The 4,542-nt window shown below is 49.3% G+C and overlaps 1 pseudogene; it reads left to right on the top strand.

Annotated features, from left to right (window-relative positions):
• Nucleotides 1-2,355: 2,355 nt before the first annotated feature.
• LOC145982512 (large subunit ribosomal RNA) lies at nucleotides 2,356-3,751 on the top strand (annotated as a pseudogene).
• The last annotated feature ends 791 nt before the right edge of the window (nucleotides 3,752-4,542 follow it).

Here is a 4,542-nt window from a genome sequence, read left to right as displayed (position 1 = left end):
CGTGTCTTGACATCCAATGTATCCCTGCAAAGTTTGGTGAAGATCTGAGTATGTAGTTTTTGACCTTATCTGGAACCTCCTATCTGAAAATTTGAAAATTCTTAAAAAATTCGTCCAAAATCTTGATGTCTCCAATCTCTTGTTTTGTACGTTTTTTCCACGTGTCTTCACATCCAATGTATCCCTGCAAAGTTTGGTGAAGATCTGAGTATGTCGTTTTTGACCTTATCTGGAACATCCTTTCTGAAAATTTGAAAATTCTTAAAAAAATCGTCCAAAATTTTGATGTCTCCAATATCTTGTTATGTACGTTTTTTCCACGTGTCTTGACATCCAATGTATCCCTGAGAAGTTTGGTGAAGATCTGAGTATGTAGTTTTTGACCTTATATGGAACCTCCCATCTGAAAATTTGAAAATTCCTAAAAAATCCGTCCAAAATCTTGATGACCCCAATCTCTTATTTTGTACGTTTTTTCCACGTGTCTTGACATCCAATGTATCCCTGCAAAGTTTGGTGAAGATCTGAGTATGTAGTTTTTGACCTTATCTGGAACCTCCTATCTGAAAATTTGAAAATTCTTAAAAAATTCGTCCAAAATCTTGATGTCTCCAATCTCTTGTTTTGTACGTTTTTTCCACGTGTCTTGACATCCAATGTATCCCTGCAAAGTTTGGTGAAGATCTGAGTATGTCGGTTTTGACCTTATCTGGAACATCCTTTCTGAAAATTTGAAAATTCTTAAAAAATTCTTCGAAAATCTTGATGTCTCCAATCTCTTGTTTTGTACGTTTTTTCCACGTGTCTTGACATGCAGAGTATCCCTGCAAAGTTTGGTGAAGATCTGAGTATGTCGTTTTTGACCTTATCTGGAAACTCCCATCTGAAAATTTGAAAATTCTTAAAAAATTCGTCCAAAATCTTGATGTCTCCAATCTCTTGTTTTGTACGTTTTTTCCACGTGTCTTGACATGCAAAGTATCCCTGCAAAGTTTGGTGAAGATCTGAGTATGTAGTTTTTGACCCTATATGGAACCTCCTATCTGAAAATTTGAAAATTCTTAAAAAATTCGTCCAAAATCTTGATGTCTCCAATCTCTTGTTTTGTACGTTTTTTCCACGTGTCTTGACATCCAATGTATCCCTGCAAAGTTTGGTGAAGATCTGAGTATGTCGGTTTTGACCTTATCTGGATCATCCTTTCTGAAAATTAGAAAATTCTTAAAAAATTCGTCCAAAATCTTGATGTCTCCAATCTCTTGTTTTGTACGTTTTTTCCACGTGTCTTGACATCCAACGTATCCCTGCAAAGTTTGGTGAAGATCTGAGTATGTAGTTTTTGACCCTATATGGAACCTCCTATCTGAAAATTTGAAAATTCTTAAAAAATTCGTCGAAAATATTGATGTCTCCAATCTCTTGTTTCGTACGTTTTTTCCACGTGTCTTGACATGCAGAGTATCCCTGCAAAGTTTGGTGAAGATCTGAGTATGTCGTTTTTGACGTTATCTGGAACCTCCCATCTGAAAATTTGAAAATTCTTAAAAAATTCGTCGAAAATCTTGATGTCTCCAATCTCTTGTTTTGTACGTTTTTTCCACGTGTCTTGACATGCAAAGTATCCCTGAAAAGTTTGGTGGAGATCTGAGTATGTCGTTTTTGACCTTATCTGGAACATCTTTTCTGAAAATTTGAAAATTCTTAACAAATTCGTCCAAAATCTTGATGTCTCCAATCTCTTGTTTTGTACGTTTTTTCCACGTGTCTTGACATCCAATGTATCCCTGCAATGTTTGGTGAAGATCTGAGTATGTAGTTTTTGACTTTATATGGAACCTCCTATCTGAAAATTTGAAGGTTCTTAAAAAATTTGACCAAAATCTTGATATCCCCAATCCTATGTTTTGTATGTTTTTCCACGTGTCTTGACATCCAACGTATCCCTGCAAAGTTTGGTGAAGATCTGAGTATGTAGTTTTTGACCTTATCTGGAACCTCCCATCTGAAAATTTGAAAATTCTTAAAAAATTCGTCGAAAATCTTGATGTCTCCAATCTCTTGTTTTGTACGTTTTTTCCACGTGTCTTGACATGCAAAGTATCCCTGCAACGTTTGGTGAAGATCTGAGTATGTAGTTTTTGATCTTATCTGGAACCTCCTATCTGAAAATTTGAAAATTCTTCAAAAATTCGTCGAAAATCTTGACGGAAGGCGTAGAGGTCGCAGCAATGTGGCGTGCCTGGCAGTGTCCCCCCGTCTCCCCGGTCGTCCGGGGGGTTCGCGGGGGGCGTACTGTGAGCCCCTGGCCCGTGCGGTGTTCAACGAGTGGCCCATCCGACCCGTCTTGAAACACGGACCAAGGAGTCTAGCGCGTGGGCGAGTCTAAGGGAATCACTAAACCCGAAGGCGCAGTCAAAGCGACTGGGACGATCGAGGTGACCCGGAGTCGCTCAACGAAGGGCCCTCGCGCAGTCCCGGGGCGATCCCCCACCTCCGGGTGCGGGGATCGTACCTAAGAGCCCACTCGCTGGGACCCGAAAGATGGTGAACTATGCTCGGCCAGGACGAATCCAGGGGAAACCCTGGTGGAAGTCCGAACCGCCTCTGACGTGCAAATCGACCGTCTGAGCTAAGCATAGTGGCGAAAGGCCAATCGAACCGTCTAGTAGCTGGTTCCCTCCGAAGTGTCCCTCAGGACAGCTGGCGCTCGCAAGGGGGGTCCATCCCGGTAAAGCGAATGACCGGGGGCCTCGGGGCCGAAACGGCCTCGACCCACTCTCAAACTCTGAACGGGATGGAGGTCCCGCTTGCCCCTAGGGCGAAGCGGGGCCTTCTTTTCAGGACCCGAGTGCTCAGTGGGCCGCTCCTGGTAAGCAGGACTGGCGCTGTGGGATGAACCAAACGCCGGGTTAAGGTGCCTGAATCGACGCTGCTCAAACCATGAAAGGCGTCGGTTGCTCAAGACAGCAGGGCGGTGGCCATGGAAGTCGGCATCCGCTAAGGAGTGTGTAACGACTCACCTGCCGAAGCAACCGGCCCTGAAAATGGATGGCAATCGAGCGTCGTGCCTATACCCGGCCGCCGCCGCAATGCTCCATGCATAGGCAACTATGTAAGAATGACGCGGCGGTGAGTAGGAGGGCGCGGCGGTGAGCGTGGAAGGGTCTGGGCGCGAGCCTGCCTGGAGCCGCCGTCGTTGCAGATCTTGGTGGTAGTAGCAAATAATCTGATGAGACCTCGCTGAGGTCAGACGTGGAGAAGGGTTCCGCCTCAACAGCAGTTGCAGGCGGGTGAACCGGTCCTTAGACCGCGGAGAACTCCCACCGATGCGTCGGGTCAGTTTCGCGACTGTCACCGCACCTTCGGGTGTAGTGGTTAGCGCGACGCGCCGGCGTCTCGGCCGCGATCGAAAGGGAAGTGGGGTATCCAGCCCTCCGCCGCGTCTCGGGACCGGGAGTGCGTCGCGGGTTCCCTCGAAGTCCGTAAGTCCAGGTAACTGGTGGCACCAGGAGAATCCGTCGGGTCCCGGGGGCAGAGTTGTCTGTTCTGTCAGAGCGATCCCCTACGCTCCCCGGAATCTTCCCAGAAGGAGAAGGGGACACTGGGGAAAGCTAAGAGAACCGTAGTTGGGTGCGGTTTCCCCGGGTGCCCGTCGGACCTTGAAAATCTTGGTGGGAACAGCGCAGCAGAGTCCCGAGGCCTGGCCGTACCCGAATCCGCATCTGGCCTCCGAGGTAAAGAGCCTCTTGACGATAGACTAATGTGGGTAAGGGAAGTCGGCAATCTGGATCCGTACCTTCGGAACAAGGATTGGCTCTGAGGACCGGGGCCGGTCGGGGCCCGGGGGGCCACCGCGGGTTCGGTCCGGCGTGGGTCTTCGCGAGGGGCGGGCAGTTCCTGCTCGTCCCGAGCGTGGACCGCGCGTCGGACTTCCGCGAGCGTCCCTGGGCTCTCTGAGGGGAACGCACCGAACCCCTTGCCCCCCTCGGGGGCGCCGGGGGGAACGTGCCTCCCCTCGAGTCGGCCGCCGACGAACGGTCGACTCAGAACCGGCACGGACCAGGGGAATCCGACTGTTTAATTAAAACAAAGCATCCCGACAGCCCGAGAGGGTGTTGACGGGATGTGATTTCTGCCCAGTGCTCTGAATGTCGCGCTGAAGAAATTCAGGGAAGCGCGGGTAAACGGCGGGAGTAACTATGACTCTCTTAAGGGAGCTAAGTGCCTGGCACTACGAGGGTAGAGGTGAAACTCGTCGATCCTTGCACCCAGGTACTACGGGGCGAGGGATGGTACTCGTTGACCCCCGCATGAAGGTTCCCTTAAGAACCCTGCCTCAGGGTACAGAGCGGGTCACAGGTGGCGGATAGTGATACGGCTTGCAGATATGTGAGCTAGTGGTGTACACCACCCCGGACCAGAGGCTAGGGGAGGAAACCCCGACAACCCGCTGCCTTGCGGGCGGGTTTTGACCCAAAGGCTAAGGGAGAAAACCCTGACAGAAAACCCTACTCCCAGAACAGCGAAGGGGGTAGGTGAAGC

The sequence above is a fragment of the Lepisma saccharinum genome, unplaced genomic scaffold, assembly GCF_977018435.1.
Source record: "Lepisma saccharinum unplaced genomic scaffold, izLepSacc3.1 HAP1_SCAFFOLD_213, whole genome shotgun sequence".
Taxonomy (NCBI): domain Eukaryota; kingdom Metazoa; phylum Arthropoda; class Insecta; order Zygentoma; family Lepismatidae; genus Lepisma; species Lepisma saccharinum.
Note: the sequence above shows the minus strand (reverse complement) of the source record. Positions and strands in the feature narration are given on the sequence as shown.